The sequence below is a fragment of the Leucopleurus acutus genome, assembly GCF_964270905.1.
Source record: "Leucopleurus acutus genome assembly, chromosome: 11".
Taxonomy (NCBI): domain Eukaryota; kingdom Metazoa; phylum Chordata; class Mammalia; order Artiodactyla; family Delphinidae; genus Leucopleurus; species Leucopleurus acutus.
The window spans coordinates 81,075,266-81,094,711 of NC_139152.1; the positions used below are offsets into that span (position 1 = coordinate 81,075,266).

Below are 19,446 nucleotides of genomic sequence, written 5' to 3' on the forward strand. Positions count from 1 at the left end.
TCATGGAGATCAAAGTATAATAGCAATTATTAGTAATACATACTGTGTTCTAGGAACCATAAGTACTTAGACATGTTAAGTCATTTGATAGTATTACAGGATGGGAAACTAAGAGACATGAGGTTGAATCATTTGGCCATGGTCATGTCACTAGTAAGTGGCAGAACCAGGATTGGTATCCAGCAGTGGTACCAGGGCCCAACTTGTAACCACCACGCAGTGCTGCCCCTAAAAAGCCAAACATGCCCATGAAGCTGGTTGGAGAATGAGCCTTGGTCTGGGGCGAAACGGACTTCCTGTTCCTAAAATATGCCTTCTAAGTTGAAATTTACCCTCCATAACTACAGGTCTCCCCTTGCAAGGGCAGAGCCTTCTCCTTAATGGAGAGCCAGTGAGAATCTGCCTTCTCTCCAGGACCAGCTACATAATTTGCAAGGACAAGTGCAAAATGAAAATGCAGGGGCCCTTATTTAAAGATTGTTAATAATTTCAAAATGACAAAAGTAGAACATTAACCTAAGCACAGGGCCCTTCTGAGCACAGGGGCCTGTGCAACTGCATAAGTTACACACCTATGAAGCTGGCCCTGCCTCTGCAGCAGGCAGAGTCCAACGAGACGGAGGCCCAGGAGGCTCTGAAGGAGCACACTCAGACTCGCAGACACAGAAGGTGCTCCAGGGGAGGAGTGAGCCAGATTGCTGAGAAAATAAAGGCGGAACTGGTCTTCCCATCCTCTATCCTGCTGGGGAGTAGAATGAAAATTCCTTCCTTCTCCTCAACAAAAAATGAGGAGTGGGGAAGAAACAAGCCACCATCAAGGGACCTCTTTTGAGAATATGGTGAAAATTACACACGTGCACACTGCACTTTGCACACACTTTCATGGGCTTCACAAACCTCCTTGAGTATTGTCTCAGTCCACTCAGGCTACTGTAGCAAAATACCATAGACTGAGCAGCTTAAACAACAGACAGTTATGTTCTTCCCAGTTCTGGAGGCTGGGAAGTCCAAGATCAAAGTGCCCTCCAATTCAGTGTCTGGTGAGAGGCTGCTTCCTGGTTTGCAGATGGCCCCCTTCTCACTGTGTCTTCTCATGGCTAAGAGAGAGGGAGGGAGCAAGCTCTCTGGTGTCTCTTCTTAGTAGGGCACTTATTCCTTCATGGGGGCCCCACTTTAATGGCCCCATCCAAATCTAATCACCTCCCCAAAAGCCCTACCTCCAAATACCATCACATTGAGGGGGCAGGGGGTCAACATATGAATTTTGGAGGAAGACAAACATTCAGTCCATAGTAGGTGTATCTCTGCAAATCTGCTGCCTTAAGCTTAGAAGGGGATAGGAATGGGTACACACACACATACATACATATGTACATACATAGATATATATACCGTACACACACATACACACATACATATACACAAACATACATATATATATATGAGAGACCCCCTCAAGGTACCTTCCAGCTCTCAAATTGATCTTCCTGAAACTTTCACCCCAGCAGCACTCCACCTGGCTCAGAATTAGTCAGCTCATCCTCTTCCCCAGGTAAAGGTCAAACTGCATCTACTGTGCATAGGAACCCTCAGTCTCTGTCACCCACAACTGTCAATCCAAAGGGCCAGATTTACACTCGGTGCCGTCTGGGCTCTCATTAACCTTGAATCACCTCCTCCTACACAGAGCCATGACATTTAAAATCCTATCAAAGTCGTCTAAAACAACCATCAGATTGAACCTTTGGGGGATAAAATAAATGACCCATGAGCCCAGGATGAGAAGGAAAGAAAAACAAGTCCTAAAGAAGTAAGGTCTCTAGTGAAAGCATCACTCACAACATATCACTTTGTGTTGGTGTCTGTCTGTGGTACACCCGGGACTGAATGAGGTTCATCAAATCGAGCCCTTTAAAGTAATTTTGGTTCTGAAGCCACCTTCAAAATGCCGACTAATCGAAATTTCCAAGAAGGTATATTGCAATTTTTAATGGGTTTCAATAAGTGTTATACAAATTCCAAAGACTTTGGTCTTATTTTGTAAAAAACAAATGATGATCCATATAGGCCACTGTAAAAGTGATTGTTTCTCCAATATTTTTATACTGCATCAAATATATCTCTTTCCCCAGCCAAGCTAGTGGGAATCTCTTATACTTATTCATTGGTTGAAAATTTATTGAGAACCTACTATGTGTCAGATGATGTGATAGGTTCTAGGAATACAAGGATAATAAAAACTGGCTTCTATCTTAAAGAGCCTCCCTTTCTTATTACAGTGTAACAGGCATTTCTTGGGGTATTGGGAGAATATTTAAACACCTTTGTTGCCACAGTTGCCTTTGGAAGACAAGGGGACACATGACTATCCCTTTGTTAAAAGTGGGGTATTCTAGGCACCAAGCTCAGGCACCATTGCAGGAAACAGTCGTATGAGGATAAATGCCGTGATAGTGCCATGTTCACAGTACAAGCTCTAGAAGGACTGAAAAGGGCCTGACAGAACAGAGGAGGAGACGTTTTGATGGGGAGAACATTCTAGGCAGAGGAAAAGGCATGAGCAGAGACGTAGAGGTACAAATGTGAATGTGGTTTAGGGAGTACTAAATGCAGCACAGTGCTGTGTTGGAAAGATGAGCCTCAATCCTGCCATTTGCTAACCTCATGGTCTTGAATAGATCATCTGACTTTCAGAACCTCAGTTTCCTTATCTGTAAATTGGGATAATTATCCCTATTCACAGATATGCTAAGAGGTTTTGATGAAAATTTATATAAAAATGATTTGCAAATTTGATGAGCTCTACAAATGTCAGTTGTGCTTGCCTTTCACTATTAAGCCTATTATTTCTCTTTTAATCATGAGAAATAGACTCTCAGAAAAGATGTCATAGGCCACCTGGTTCAACTCACTCAGATAACAAAGCTGGAGCCCAGAGAGACAGTCGCCAGCATCACCATCAACAAGAGCAAAAGCTTCAGCTGAGCACCATGGTTGCCATCGTCACCATTTTTGAGTAATTTCTGCATCCCAGCTTCTTTCCCAAGGATTTTATTTACCTTGCCTCATTTACAACAACCCTATGTTAGCAGTACAGTAATTACGTCCATCTGATAGAGGAAGAAACTGAGGCTTGTCTAGCCACCCAGAGTTTAAAATGGCAAAGTTAGAAATCTGAACCCAGGTCTGATCCGTGATCCAAGCCCTTCAGGTTAAGCGGTAATGCCTCTTCTGCTGTCCTTTTCTTCCTTTCTTCTCTCACTCTTTTACTTCCCTTCCCGACATGAATGTAGACCACTTCTAAACACCCAGGCTTTTCAAGGAGGTACTTTTCAAGGAGGAAGTGAAGGGAGGGAAACTGGCAGACAGGCCCCCAGCTGCAAGTGTCTGAGCCCCGAGTCACCTGTGGCCAGGAAAGCACCACGGTACACAGAAGAAGCCTCTCCCCAGAATTAGGGCTCGCGCTGGAAGCAGGAGCTGCGCAGTGGGAGCTCCGAGCAGATGGCCGGAGAAGCTGGCTGGGCAGGAACCTTCCCGACCCATTAGCGGGAACAGTGCGGCGCACCCACGGTGGAGGTGGACAGAGGGGCTCGGCAGCGCTCACCTGCTCTGCTTTTCACGACCCGCTCAGTGCTCCTTCGCTTCCTGCGGGCGCTCCTCCTAGGTTACCTGCTTCCTCCTGACACACCTCTTTTTGTTTGTCCCACCACGTTTTTACTTCTGGAGTGGAATCATTGCCTCCCTTTCTTATTACAGTGTAACAGGCATTTCTTGGGGTATTGGGAGAATATTTAAACACTTCGTTGCCACAGTTGCCTTTGGAAGACAAGGGGACACGTGACCATCCCTTTGTTAAAAGCGGGGTATTCCAGGCACCACGGCATGAATTCGTAGATAAGCGTGGGCCCACAGGAACACAAACCCAAGGAGAAAATAAAATCTATAATCTAAAAGGAATCAGGCTGTCTTGGTTTGGGCACCAGTGTCCCAAAGGATAAGCTATACCCTACAGGTGCATGCCTCTGGGGGAAGACTGGAATCCAGCATTGACTCTGCCATGGATCTATTTCAAATTTCTCTCTTTAGAACCAATGGCAGGTTTAATCCAGCCAACTCTAAATCTCATGAGAACAGTTTCTGGAGAGACCCAGAGCCTGGCACTAAGTACAATAACTCCCAACAGATATTTGTGGAAGGAAGGAGCGAATGAATGAAGACATTGAAGGTCCTAGTAAAAATGTAAATATGTCGTGCAAGTGGTACAGGAAAGGCAGTCATGAGGCCACACTCCCCACCAAGAATTTGGAATTGCCCTCTGAAAAGGAAGTATGCAAGTGATAGTGAGAAAATATAGACTCTAACCAGACTTGATTTGTCTGACTTTCTCTGGGAGAGAAATCATTTATATGTTACATGCCAATTCCAGTCAGTTGACTGTGGTCCCTGGAATGCTGTGTAGAGGAGGACTTTTGAGGCTTCATCTGAGCCCAGTGGGAAAGAAAGCCATGATCAATTAGTAATATCAGCCATGCAAAGAGGAGGGGATTGATGGCAAGGACAGCATATACTTGCCATCCCTTTATTGACACATCCAAAAAACTGTTAATCAGAAGTGGGATTGATCAACCGCAGAAGAATGGATAAGGGGGACCACTGAGCAGATTAGACACTGCCCAAGAGAACCCTAGAGCAAGCATTTCCCTTATGTGGAAGGGCATGAAGCAGACGCACGTCATTAAGTATACTTACCACCCTAGCGCTGATTCCAGATTTACCAAGCAAACTCTTATTTGCCTTCCCATGTAACATGCCTTTAGGGAAAGAATATCCTGGGTCAGGACACACTTAAGAGTCAAGTGGCCAGTTCCCTTCATATTTATAGTTCTTGGTGGAAATTAAGAGGATATCTTTCTGGTTTCATTGATTACTCTCTGCAGACTAGGTTCATATGTGCCCATCCCAGAAAGATGAATCTGCACTCAGGGTAAATTAAATTAAATCACTGGCCATTGTTGATTGAGCACAACCTCCAGCTCAGCTCTCCTCCGTGAAGGTCAGGGGGTGGGGCTGAAAGTTCCAAACCTCAAATCACATAGTTGGTCCTTCTGGCAACTAGCCTCCCCACTTCCTCTAAGAGTCACCTTATTAGCATAAACTTAGGTATGGCTGAAGGGGTTTTATTATGGATAACAAAAAACACCCCTCATAGCTCTATCACACAGACATTCCAAGGGCTTTAGGAGTAGGAGCTGTGTGCCAGGACCTGGGGATGAAGACCAAATATATATTTATTATTATATCACAATATCAGAGGTGCAGAATAGCATGGGAGCAAGTAATACGTTTGAGCTATGCAAGCACATCAGAGAAGGTTTGCCTAAAGCAGTGATGAGAGCTGAGACCTAAAGGGTAAAAGCAGTTGTCCGATGCAAAGAGTGTAAGAAAGTGTGCTTCATGGGGAAGGGAGCAGCTTGGCGAAGGCTTTGTGGTAGGAGGAGCTGCAGGAACACAGGAGGAGGACGGCGCCAGATGGAGCTGGAAAGGGAGGAAGGAGCCTGACCCCATGGGACTTACAGGGCAAATGAAGGATGTTTTTCTTTATTTGGGGAGAGGGAGTGACATGCTTACATGTGTGCTGCAGACAACCTCAGTGTGAAGAGTAAATTATCACATCGCATTCACGCATTCAGCATTCCTGGGCCCTGCCCTAGGCCAGCCACAGGGAAGGTGAGCAGAGCTGCCTTCAACAGAAGCCCCTAGACTCTTGACCCATCTTTCCAAGACTGACTCGTATCTTGATTACCACATATGCGTATGCTATGCGCAAGAAAAACACGCCTTTCCAAAGAACACTTTGGAGAGAAACAACCTGGCTCTATCCCTCACATTCAGAGGCATAGAGACTTTTATATTGGCTTTTTGCGTTTAATTTATTTTGCAGAAAGAAATTTAAAAGTCTTCGGGATTGGAGGTTTCCTTTGAACTAACATCAAACCACCAAACCTGGTAAGGAACGTTCAGCCTAGCTTTGATATGCCTCAGCACACACACAGCATTGCTTCTGCTTTGGACATGCAAAGGGAAGGAAAAAATAGCACTCTGCGCGGTGAATCACTCCTTATTAAAAATAATTAGTGGAGATAGTGCATAAGTCACTTTTTTTTTTTTTTTCATAAGTCACTTTTAAACCCACCCTTTTCTCTAATTATCCTCTTAAACACATACCAAGACCAATTCACTAAACACTGCTTTGGACATTTTAGAAAAATATCTTTTTACTGTATCCAACAAGAGCTTAAGCAAGAAATTGTTTACACTCAGGCCAAACAAAATATGAATTAAACTGACTTTTATTTCCTTGTTTTTAAATCTCACTCTTTTTCAGGCTTAAATTGTGTCTGTCATGTTTTAGCTAAGAATTAAATGAACTGCTCCCCCACTACCACCACTCAAGTCCAAGAGTATGGGTAGATCCACAACCACCATTAAATTCTTGTGGAATTTTATATACTTTTCGGGGGATTAAGCAGAAATTTTGCCCAAAACAGGACAGTGTACCTTGTGGAATAGGTTTTTTTAAAAAAAAACTAAACTCCGACTTTCCATAAATTCTAACCAATACCAATAAAATCTATTTTATGTTCATGATCATTCTAATCTGGCTCCGCCCCTTACCAACCACATGACCTGCCCAAGTCACTCGACCTGTCTGAGGTCTGGTCTGCTTACCTTTATAATGGGAATAATAATTCAGCTAAGGTTTAAAGCCAGTTTCAAAGCAAAAGGTGAAGCTATCAGGCCTGTGTTTCCAAGGAATGCAGGAAATGCGCTGGCTTTTTCAGAACCTCAGTACGTTAACCACGCTCTCTCCTTAGCACACGTCACTTCTGCTGCCCTGAAAACACGAGCCATGCTTTTCATTGCTTTGTGCCTCTGCAGATGCTCATACCCGCTCTGCCTGAACTTCCCCAACTTCCTTATCTCGAGGTGATCACCCCCTACTCCGGTGTTTTCATGATCTTCCCCCAGCTTATTGCATCATATTATAGTTACTTATTTATGTCCCTGGCTCTCTCAACGTGGGAGGTTTTTCCTTGGGGCAGCAAGAATGTCTTATTCATCCCTATATCCTTAGCCTCTTTCAGATTTTCTGATATTAGAAATGCATTGACAAGAAATGAATGCACGACAATATGTAATAAATCTAGGAAAAACGTGTAAGTTATAGGGAGACTAAAAATTATCATAACATATGTCAAGTTTACTAACTACTGGTTTTGCCTCCGTTCAAACATTATGGGCAATTTTAATTAATCGTTGAGCATGAAAGGGTGAGAGCTGCCTTTAACCAAATCCACTCCATCTAGCCACCCTCTGCCTCTCTTATTCTTTCTTGCCCTTTATTTCTTTCCATCCTAGAAATAATCGCAATTCATAAGTTTCCTTTTGTTACTATTTTTTTTCCACTAAAAGCTCTTGATGGCAAGGATCTGTCTGTGTTGTTCATTGCTGAGGCATAGCTCCTGAAACGCAGTCTATTTTCTTTTTTATTTGTTCAGGAAATGAGTGAAGCCAGAAAGTATGGAACAAACTATAATATAGAATCTCTGCATTCTATCAAGTTAGTAAGCTTTCAAGATGATTAAGGAGAGTCATAATGTCAGCTTTGTTGGGACCTAAAGAGGGCCCAATAAATAAGGCCCTTTCTGAGCCAGCTGAGAATTAAAACAAAGGAGCTGACAAAATCAAAATTTTAAAAATTGGCAAATGACCCCACGGTACTAAACCTCAGAATCATATAAAGCCAACCCCTAGTCTCTGGGCAGTCTCTGCCTGGGGGTGGGGAGAGCATCCCTTAAAAAACTGTGCCACAGGCTACAGCATGGATGAGTCCTGGGACATTGTGCTGAGGGAAAGAAGCCAGCGACAAAACACAAATACTATTATATACAATGAACAAAAATGAGGAAATCCTACCATCAGCCATAAAAAATGAGGAAATCCTACCATTTGCAATAGTGTGGATGGACCTTGAGGGCATTGTGTTCAATGAAATTAGTCAGACAGAGAAAGACAAATACTGTATGATCACTTATATGTGGAATTTAAAACAAAACACAAAAAAGCAAACTCATAAAAAAAAAAAGAGATCAGACTTGTGGATACCAGAGGCAGGGGTTGGTGGGGTAGAGGGAAGTGGTCAAAAGGTACAAACTCCCATTCATAAAATAAATAAGTACTAGGGATGTAACATAAACATGATGACTATAGCTAACACTGCTGAATGATACATAGGAAAATCGTTAAGAATGTAAATCCTGTGAATTCTCATCACAAGGAGAAACTATTTTTTCTCTTTTTTTCTTTCTTTCCTTTTTATTGTATCTGTATGAGAAGATGGATGTAACTGAATCTCTTGTGGTAATTATTTCATAATATATGTACATCAAACCATCATGCTGTGTACCACAATGTTCATTGCAGCACTATGTACAATGGCCGGGACATGGTAGCAACCTAAGTGTCCATCGACAGATGAATGGATAAAGAAGATGTGGCACATATATACAATGGAACATTACTCAGCCATAAAAAGAAACGAAACTGAATTATTTGTAGTGAGGTGGATGGACCTAGAGTCTGTCATACAGAGTGAAGTCAGTCAGAAAGAGAAAAACAAATACCGTATGCTAACACACATATATGGAATCTAAAAAAAACTTTTAAACGGTTTTGAAGAACCTAGGGACAGGATAGGAATAAAAATGCAGACGTAGAGAATGGACTTGAGGACACGGGGAGGGGGAAGGGTAAGCTGGGATGAAGTGAGAGAGTGGCATGGACATATATACACTACCAAATGTAAACCAGATAGCTAGTGGGAAGCAGCCACAGAGCACAGGGAGATCAGCTCGGTGCTTTGTGACCACCTAGAGGGGTGGGATAGGGAGGGTGGGAGGGAGACACAAGAGACAGGAGATATGGGGATATATGTATATGTATAGCTGATTCACTTTGTTATAAAGCAGAAACTAACACACCATTGTAAAGCAATTATACTCCAATAAAGATGCTAAAAAAAAAACCCATCATGCTGCACGCCTTAAACTTATACAGTGATGTCAATTATTTCTCAATAAAGCTGGGGAGAAAAGAATTATAAAAAATGACAAATTCTGTACAAGTCCACTTACATGAGGTTCCTAGAATAGTCAAAACCATAGAAAAAGAAAGAAAAATGGTGGTTGCCGGAGGCTGGGGAGGAAGGGGAATGGGGAGTTATTGTTTAACAGGTGTGGAGTTTCAGTTTTACAAGATAAAAGAGCTCTGGAGATGGATGGTGGTGACGGTTGTGCATGAATATATTTCAGATCACTGACCTGCACGTTTAAGATGGTAAGTTTTATGTTTTGTGCATTTTACCACAATAAAAAAAAATGGGGGAAATTATGGTAGAGAATTGCAGAAGAGAACACAAGTTCCCTGTGGACAGTTAATTCCCAAGAGCAAGGGTGGAAGGGTATGGCCCCAATGCACAGCTTCTTGGTCCACTCACTGCTCGGGGCAGCCCTCTGCCCCCTGCAGGCAGAGAGAGGCAGGAAACAGAGAGGCCAATAAACAGATGGGGCTCCCAGTCCCTCCCATGGAGGAAGTCTCCCTTCTCCCACCCCCCAACTAGCCTTGACTCCAAATACACCTGTTTTCAGATGCTCTCTGCCAAGATTCTGAATTTGGTCACGTGCATTAAGTCAACCAGGTCAATGTTAACAGTTAGAAGAGATAGCAGACAGCATCACTCTCAAGCCAGTAAAATAACAAGAGGCCCAGGCATCCTAGTTAGTTTAGTCATTTTCCATCAGTTTTGGGACCCACAATACTACTGGGTGGTAATATAACTAAGAGGGAAAAAACCTTACAAAATAATACTACCACCTGTTGTCAATCCAGCTTTGGTGTCATGGCTTGTTCTACAGCCTCCGAGCCAGTTTGCTACCTGATTTGATCCAAAATGCTCCCAGCCACTGAGCTGCCAGCGAAGGTAAGAACCTTGCCTTTGTGGGCAGAAGCCACCTAGGATAGCCCTTTCTTAAATATTCGAGATGCCCTGTATTGAAGTCATTCTTTTCCTGGATGGCTAAAGGGCCTGAGGAATTCTCTGGAAGCAGTGTTCTCCGGCTGGGAAAGCCAGATAGAGGAAGGCAGGTAGAAAGGGAGGAAGAGACTCTTTAACACTCTTCAAGAATACTCCTTCAAGATGCCAAAAAGGAGAAACTCTGAACGGCATTTTCCCCAGACCTCTCAGGCTACTGGGAGCAGATCTTTGTGGAGGGGTTGGAGAGAATTTATCACAAAACAGAGAGAAGGCCCCAAATGTAAACGTCTGAAGATTTGGTCTGGTGCCTGCCTTTTGAGCTCAAAGGGAAAAGTGCATGGGGGAAAAGCCCCTTAAAACTACTAGGTAATTTTTTTTCTGCTTTGCTTCCCCCCTGTGTAGAGCAAACTCTTGGGTTACATCCCAGCCTGGAATAAATCTTCTGGGCTGAATGATAAATCATGGATTGTAATGGAAATCACTATTGACCTTTAAAAGGGCGCTGTCTTTGTATTTTCACACTGTGCTGTTTGAAATGTCAACTCAGAATCAGGAAAATAATACACCATGGATTTCTCTCCATACCTCTAATAACAGAGCTTGAAACTGACCTGGGAAACATTGGTATGGGTTTTCTCATTACGGTTTCAGCATCATCGGAAATGGTGATTAATGATTCAGTCTTGGGAACAGCATTGTTAGACATTGTAATTACTTTGCGAATTGTGTCCAAACAGCAACTAGCTTACCCTGTTCATTCCCCCCCCCCCCCCGAGAAATGGATGTATTTCAACCCTCATGTGGTAAAACTTTGTGGCTCTTGATTAAAAGCCTACCTAAGATGGGAACATCATTTTCTTGTATTATTGTTTATCTTGTTTACTGTCTTCTCCTTGTCCAATTATTCCTTTTTCCTTTCTCCTCCCATTTCTTTTTTTTCCTTTTCTTTTTTTTTTTTTTTTTTTGCGGTATGCGGGCCTCTCACCGCTGTGGCCTCTCCCGCTGCGGAGCACAGGCTCCGGACGCGCAGGCTCAGCGGCCATGGCTCACGGGGCCCAGCCGCTCCGCGGCATGTGGGATCTTCCCGGACCGGAGCACGAACCCGTGTCCCCTGCATCGGCAGGCGGACTCTCAACCGCTGCGCCACCAGGGAAGCCCTCTCCTCCCATTTCTTAATGTACCAGGCCTCTCCGGCAATTCATTAGTTTTAGCTTTTCATTCTTCATTATTTTTATTTCTAATTTCTCTTTCTATTTTTCCTCTAATTTCATAATCTTTCTCTCTCTCTGTATAATTCACTGGTCTTTTTCACTCCTTTTTCATTTTTCTGTCTGATTTATCCATTCCCTTTCTCATTTGCTCCAGAAGAACCTTTTAAAGCCCAGAGATTCCCTTAGCCTTGTCTATTTGGGCTGACAGCCTGGAGTATCTTCCATCACCTGCCTTAATCTTCACATGACTGGCCAACATAAGATGATGGCTGAGCTGCACATAGCCAGCCCTTCCTGCCGGCTCTCTCAGCAAACTACCATGGAGAGGCATCGATAGACTTTCAACTGAACACAGAAGCTGGTGAGCATAACCTCTCTTCATTTTAAAAATATCTAGGTAGAAATGACTAACATTTTTCTCTGTTAAAAAAAAATTTAAAAAGGTTTTAGGGCTTCCCCGGTGGCGCAGTGGTTGAGAGTCCACCTGCCGATGCAGGGGACACGGGTTCGTGCCCCGGTCCGGGAAGATCCCACATTCCGCGGAGTGGCTGGACCCGTGAGCCATGGCCGCTGAGCCTGCGCGTCCGGAGCCTGTGCTCCACAATGGGAGAGGCCACAACAGTGAGAGGCCCGCGTACCGCAAAAAAAAAAAAAAAAAAAAATTAAATAGGTTTTAGATGACGTGGCTCTGCTGAGTTGTTCTGAGGGGTCTGTTGCAGCCTCTCTACAGAAGCGGGAGGGACCCCCACTCAAAATTTAGTTTGGATGTCAAGACGGAGAATGTCACACATATACCAGAAGGCTATGAAAAGGCTATGATGTATATAATTGAGGCTTTTCTGGGGAGATCAGGGCAGACCTCCCAGTCAGGCCCAAAATGGCTTGGGAACACAAAGAAAGGAAGTTGGGTAGGGTTATAGGGTATAGACAGAGTGTAGGGTCAGAGTGAGGGTACCCACATGCTGGCAGGGGCTAACATCCTTTAAATCTCCCACCAAGACCAAAGGAGAGACCACTGTGGCTTTCTTATCAGCTTGCTCAGATGTGGGGCAGAGAGGGAGAAGAAGAGGTGAGTCTTAAGAGCTGTCAAAAGTGGAGCATCAAATATGGAGTTAGACTCCTTGCGAGATCTCTGACCCATGATAACTTAAAGCAAGTTGACAGTCCCAGACCTAAACCACAACTGGGGAAGCCCAGGGAGAGAGATAGAGAGAGTTCTACAGAGAATCTCTGGGGCTTGGAAAAGAGAAGCATCACCAGGCATGGTGAGCTCATTCATGCAATCTCTTTGGCCAAAGGACCCACAGGAACCTAAAGTCTTAGCCAAGTTAAAAAGCAAAGAAGAAGAGCTCACCCTGCATCTAGATGCAGACAGGGCCACCCACAAAATGTGATATAAACTTCACAGAAAGTGTTCCCTGGCCCAAAAAGTCTTTTGACTCAGGGACGGCCTAGAGTCAGACACACTCCTTCAGCCCTCCTTTAAACTCAGGGGTCAAAGACTCCCATAATGTTTAGAATAGCACGGAAGAAAGAGCATATTTTGTGGACCTGGATTCAAGTCCCTTTCTTGCTACTTTTATGATCTTGAGAAATATACTCATTTCTGAGCCCCAGGTTCTGCATCTAAACAATGGGGATAAAAATACCTACTCCATTTCATCAATTCTAAAATGTCTTTTTCCTTGCATTTTAGCATCTCCAAAAACTGGGTACATTCAAGGACATCTTACAAATTTTAACTGGCAGCTTTTTTTTCTCAGTGGCACCTAAAATAATGGTGCATCTTATGACAACTAGCATCTTAGATTAATGAAATTCAGTACTTCACAGGGCTTAGAAAATGCAAATGTGAAAAGATCTTGTTCACTCTAAACTCTATATAAATGTATTGTATACCTCTGGGAGCCTCATCCTTAACTGTAAAATGGAGGTACCAACTATGGCGTTGTTGTAAGGGTCAAGTAAGTTAACACATGGAAAGTGTTCAAAACAGTGCATGGCTCAGAGCAGGAAACCTTCATATTATTATGATGCCAAGACCTCTGACTGAAGAGAAGTTGGTTATTGATCTATTCCCCAAACGCTGAATGTTCTGTGGGTGCCAGCAGGGCTCTAGAGTCAGACTCAATGGTTCTGAATCTTGGCTCTGCCACTTACTAACTCCGGGCAATGGACATAGTTTCATTCAGCCTCCTCTTCAGCATCTGTGAAATGAAAATTATAGCACCTGCTTCAGAAAGTGTTGGTGAGCCTTAAATGGGTCAGTTCTTGGAGAGAGCCTAGCATGGTGCCTGGCAAGTGGAAGTCCTCCATACATGCTAGTTACCATCTTTAGTAAGTGATTCTGCTTTGAAAAACATCTGGTCTAGCTGTAGAGATGGCCCAGAGAGAGAGAATTACAATACCACAAGTGAAACGTGGCCCCCCTTAATACACTGACCTTGTATAAGTCCTGTCAATGTCCTCTAGTCAAAGACCATCCAGGAACATACCTGAGGTCAAATAGAGTTGGCGCTGCACCCTGCTATGAGGCCACCTGACATCATGAGGAAACATGAAGCATCTCAGAAAAAGGGTATCAGGGGGACTTCCCTGGTGGCGCAGTGGTTAAGAATCCGCCTGCCAATGCAGGGGACACGGGTTCGAGCCCTGGTCCGGGAATATCCCACATGCCACAGAGCAACTAAGCCCGTGCGCCAGAACTACTGAGGCTGCGCTCTAGAGCCCATGAGCCACAACTACTGAGCCCGTGTGCTGCAACTACTCAAGCCCGCGCACCTAGAGCCCATGCTCCACAACAAGAGAAGCCACCGCAATGAGAAGCCCGTGCACTGCAACGAAGAGTAGACCCTGCTCTCTGCGGCTAGAGAAAGCCCACGCACAGCAACGAAGACCCAATGCAGACAAAAAAAGAAAAAAAAAGAAGAAAAAAAAAGAGAAAGAAAGAGTGTTCAGGAAGGGCTTGCTCTAGGAGTCGGGCCTGTGTTAGCTGATTTGCAGGAGGACTCAATGAAGTGAATTGGGAGCTGTGAGAAAGTAGGTAAATTTAGTGATTATCTTAATTTTTCTTTAATAGGCAGGAAGAAAGAAGCAGGCCTAGAGTTGTCACTGAAGAAGAAACAGTAGTCCCTCTTGTTAGCCAGGAGAGGGGGGTATTTGGTCATTTTTGCAGTTGCAAGGTGTCTGTTTTTATTCCTGCTCAGACATAATTTCAGAGTAGTCTCGTTTTTGTCTTGTTCCATCACATCCATGAAAGTCCCATCTGATGCTGATATCCCGAGAAATTGCTTATGTTCACCAAGGGCACATCCCCTAACTGTCAGCTATAGGGTGACCAACCGTCCCAGTTTGCGTGGGACTGAGGAGGACCCAGGGTGAGGGGCTGGGACACAGCATTTTCAGTGCTAAGATGGAGACAGTCACGGGCAAATCGGGATGCACTGGTCACCCTAGCTCTCAGGGCTGCCTTCTCGTTTCTCGGGCCTCACCCCTTTTGAGAGCATGTCCTGTGAATTACCTAGTTTACACCCTATTGACTGGTTCATTTGTCTGCACATGAGGATGTGCTTGGGAGGCAAAGTCCCAGCTCTTTCATTCACTGGCCACAGGGCCTTGAGCAAAGTGCTCAAGGCCTCTGAGTCTCTGTTTCCTCCTCTCTAAAATGAGGTTGCTACATACTTCGTAAGGAGGCTTAAGGAGATAATGGCATCTTCAAAAATGCCTCACACATCATAGGTGCTGCATTGATGTTACACCTCATTCCTCCCCTAACTTCCACCTCTACCCCATCAGCTCTGAGCCATTTCATGCAACGGCCTCGGATTACCAATTACATCTCGGGAAGCTTATTTTTATAGCTCTTACTATGGTTCCAGATGCCTGTAAACACTTAAAAATTGATTTTAATTATATTACCGCTGTTCCTTTTCTTCTCTTCAAAACTCCATTTATTTCTTATGCATCTCTATTCCCTTCCCCCGCAAGTAATGACCTGTAAGTAATGACAATAATAAGCCCTGCATTTCTAGAACACTTTACAGATTATAAAATGCCTTTCACCAGAAAACAAAAACAAAAAACCTGATAGGCCAGTATTATTACTTTCCTGTTTACAGATTAACAAACCGAGGCTTGGAGAAGCTGTGTGCCTGATTCGGGATCACATGCCTCGTAAAGAAACAGAACCAACCTTCTGAGTCTCCACTCTACTCTAAAACAACTTTCCCCAGGGGCTCAAAACTGGATTCCAATGCATCCCCATTCCTCGAATAACAGAGGCCCTGGATGGGGCCTCTTGACAAGATGTGGCTATTGAGACAAGCAGCTCTCATTTGTAATTTCCTGTGTTATCCCCCAGAGTCCACAGCTTAATTTCACTTAAAATCCAGTGTGGCTCTTGCCAGACCCATGAGAAAATCCTATTCGAGATGGAACCACTGAAATCTGATTCAGAACTCTGCTGGATTTTCTTCCATCAGTTCGGCTTAGGCCCTGGCAGCTGGGCTCAACTGGGACTGGATAATTCTAACCTCCTTTGACTTGCCATCCCCTTCTCTACTACCCCAAGAAGGGATGCCAAATGGACTCACAACTGTTGCCCTTTGGAATCCTTTAAGTGCTTAGGCCTAAGCAGAAATTACAAATAGGGTCTGGTATTTAACTCAGACTGATTCCAAAATATTTCCCCGTCTGGAGCTCTTCCATGGAAACCATTTGCCGTTTGCAGATGCAGGGTGTGGGGCTGCAGGAGACCCAGGAATGCACGATCTACTAGCAGAATGTGTATGAACACAGACTACCCTTTCCAGGGTAACCAAAGCCAGTGGAATTTGTGATGAGGCAGAAAGAGGCTAAGTTTGGAGACAGCAGATTCAGGTTGAAATACCGGTTCCCATGATCACAAGGTGAGCAGCCCCATGCTATGCACTCAGTCTCTTCAAGTATGTGCTTTCCTTTGTAACAAGAAAACAATAATGCCTGTACTGCCCTTCTAGTTAGGGTAGTCCTGAGCTAATGGACATAAAAGTACTTTAGAAACTGGAAATCACTGGACAAGCATAGGCTGTTAATATCACAGGGAAGCTTTCTAAAGTTTGCAGTATATTCTTCAGAAAGAGATTCACTGAGCATTCCAATTCTCTTTGGTCTTTGTTTTTTTCTTCTGGTTCCTTTGATCTCCCTGCACAAGCTCAAAGTAGCCAGAGAACAGATCTACATTCGTTTCATAATTCACACAGTTTATTCAAGGCAGTATCTGGTATTCCAACTCACAAAGATAGCCCAAAAGAGCTTAAGTGATTCAAAGGAGGGAAAAACACTTTTCCCTCAAAATTTGCTTTGTGTTTTTTGTTTCCCTAATTTATAAAGAAATTTTACATCCTCTTTCAGAGGGAAAAAAAGAAACAGGAAAATAAAAGTACTTGAGAATTGGAAAGGGAAATTACATCTCTCATACTTAAGGATGGTTGAAAAGGGATTACATTTATAAATAACAAAGAGTTATTCGTAATGTAGAGTCAAGGAGGAGTTGTGAATTCACAACACAGAGAGATAAAATCATCAAAGTGATTGTTCCAAGTATTTGCAAATCTTTGCTAAGCAAAGATGAATTTGCTTCTTACAACTCAAGTCAGAATTCTAGTAGGCCTTTGTCCAGGGAAAGAGACATTTTTAGAAAACATGACCCACCTGTTCTTTACATCGTAATAATATTTCTTTCACTCACACAGGGGTTAATATGTTTTCTGAGAACTGGCAATATCGTTTACAAATAATTCACAAAGGACTGGGACTAGGGAAGTCCAGAAATGTGTTTCTCTGTGCTGTCCTTCCAACCTGGCCCTGCTTCTGTTTACGGTACCCCGTTGTTATATGTTTCCAGCAGAACTTTATTGTTTTAGGAACTTTCCATTTCAACAGGATGATTGACAGATGAATCTAGCTGTAAACAGGTGACAGGACACGTGCATACATATTAACCACATAGCATGAAATCCTACAGCACGCACCAGCCCACAAACAATGGAATTTAAATTTGACAGTTGAATCTTGGACTCATTCCAGAAGATTTCGTTGAGGAGATACCGAAAGTCCTCACCACTGTGCAGCAGCCTCAGTTTCAAGGTCCCACCTCAGCATGAGGGGGTGCAAGTGTAGGAACGCAAACAGCACTGGGTGTCGGAAAGCGGAAACTTCTCTAAGTGGCCACAAGATGGCCTCACTGTTCGTCTGAATGTTAAATGTCAAATTTAACACTAAATGTTCATGTGAAATGTTCCAGTTGCAGCTTTAGCCCTCAAAGCAGGGTGGCGGGCACAGAGAGATATTTTTTAAATTGCCACTGACAAATGTGACGAATCTTAAAAGTTGATTTCCCCACTCCCACCTCCCTTTTTGGTCTCTGGTGTGGCTGTCTTCTCTTTCCATTTGTCTGGTACATCAGAAAGCCTAGTTGCAAAGTACTTTGTTATCGTTAGATGACAGAGGCATCATGCTCACTACTGCGCCTTGAACTTGGGAGGCACTCCGTAAATAAGACTTCGTTTTAAGATCAAGGAAAAGAAGTTGGTTAGTAGAAGTCTGGTGAGTTGTTTTGTTTCAGATGAAGTTGTCACTCATTGTTTCACATAGGAAAGTAGCATTCTGCAGTGTCCTTGTTTACAGTGTCAGTTTAACATTACTCCCAAGCTCCCCACCCCCTACCCCAGGCTTTGTCACCTGAGCACTGGTGAGTGCCATGGGGGGTTTAGTTGGCTCTTGGGTATTCAATGGGTTTTTGTTTGTTCAGTTTTGGTTTTTTTTTTACAAACACCACCACTGAGGGAAGGGCCAGGAAGGGAAATTCTCTGATCTTTTAGTGTTTCTAATTAGTGAAGGAGGGATTAGACTAAACAAATATTACAGAGTTGTGACACTGATCCCCCAGTGGTAAGCAATAATTGTGGAGACTGGATTTCAAAAGCTCTGACAATTTACTTTCAGTTTATCTATTATAATACTTAATATCCAGTGATGCAGGTGGGTAAGGATTAAGTGGAATTAATGGTAGAAACAATTCTTTCTTATGGTAGCTTTCTATGCCTTCCCATTATAAATGAAAAGAATTGATCATCTATTAATGTATGTTCCTCAGAATGTACTCAGTAACAAAGAACCATGGCAGAAATCCCAGATTTCATTTTAAGGAATCCTTTGCAACTGATGTACAGAGCACTGTCAAGAAATGAGTACCAAAACACATGGTCTGTCTGGCTACCTGATACCTGGGCTACTCGCCTAAGAACGTAGAAGGCTACACTACCTTTAATATAATTCTTTTTAAGAGAGAGTAAAAAACAATTGATGGTTAAATAAAAACTTGAATTTAATGTCACAGAAAATAAAACAACATCAAATTAGTGAACCCGGAAGAATGGTTAGTGAAGAAGGTTCTAGTGGGGTCTGTCTCTGCCTGCGTGATTTTTCTTTTTTTTAATATTTTTATTTATTTTTTTTTAAAAGATTGCCATTGAAATTGTGATCAGGAAGTGGCAGCTTTTCTGTTGTTCTCTAGAAACTTATCTGGAAAATTATCAATAACAACATAGGTATAAAGTCTCCGGTGGAAGAAAATAGAATTTTATGCATTTTTCACTCTAATGCTACAGCTAAAATACTTTCTGTTCAACACTATATACTTTTGTTAAATTTCCCTGGTATCTTGATGCATAGCGATGAATTCACTACTTAATAAGTATATTCCCATAATTTTTAAAAATTGATATACTGAGGACTCTTTAAACACATCATAAATTGGTTCTGCAAAGGGTTGTAAAATAGTCTTAGGCTAACAGACAAGATGAGAATGTCCATTACCTGTACCTCATCACCACTGAGTATATCATTTCTTAAATCTCTCTTTTGTGTCATATGTTCTCTTCTGGGTCTCCCCATGTAATGCACTAGGGTTTGGGTGAAATTTCACAACATCCCATGACATGGGCTAAGGAATAAGCTTAATTGGATAAAGAAGCTTTCGAGGCCAGGGTCAGCATGACAAGGACCCACGGTCACTCCATCAGCCCATGAAGAGGCATGCCAGGGTCTGCTGGACCCATGCCCTATTCTTTCTTATATGACAAGCATGAGAGGGCCGCCTTA

The 19,446-nt window shown here is 43.2% G+C and overlaps 1 pseudogene across 1 annotated transcript in view; it reads left to right on the top strand.

Moving 5' to 3' along the window:
* Positions 1-574: 574 nt before the first annotated feature.
* The window catches only part of LOC309968957 (ribitol-5-phosphate xylosyltransferase 1-like), a 35,646-nt pseudogene continuing 16,774 nt past the window's right edge, over positions 575-19,446 (top strand). Inside the window, exon 1 of the transcript in view lies at positions 575-669. The product of the transcript in view is annotated as a ribitol-5-phosphate xylosyltransferase 1-like (transcript). The remainder of the gene's footprint in view (positions 670-19,446) is intronic.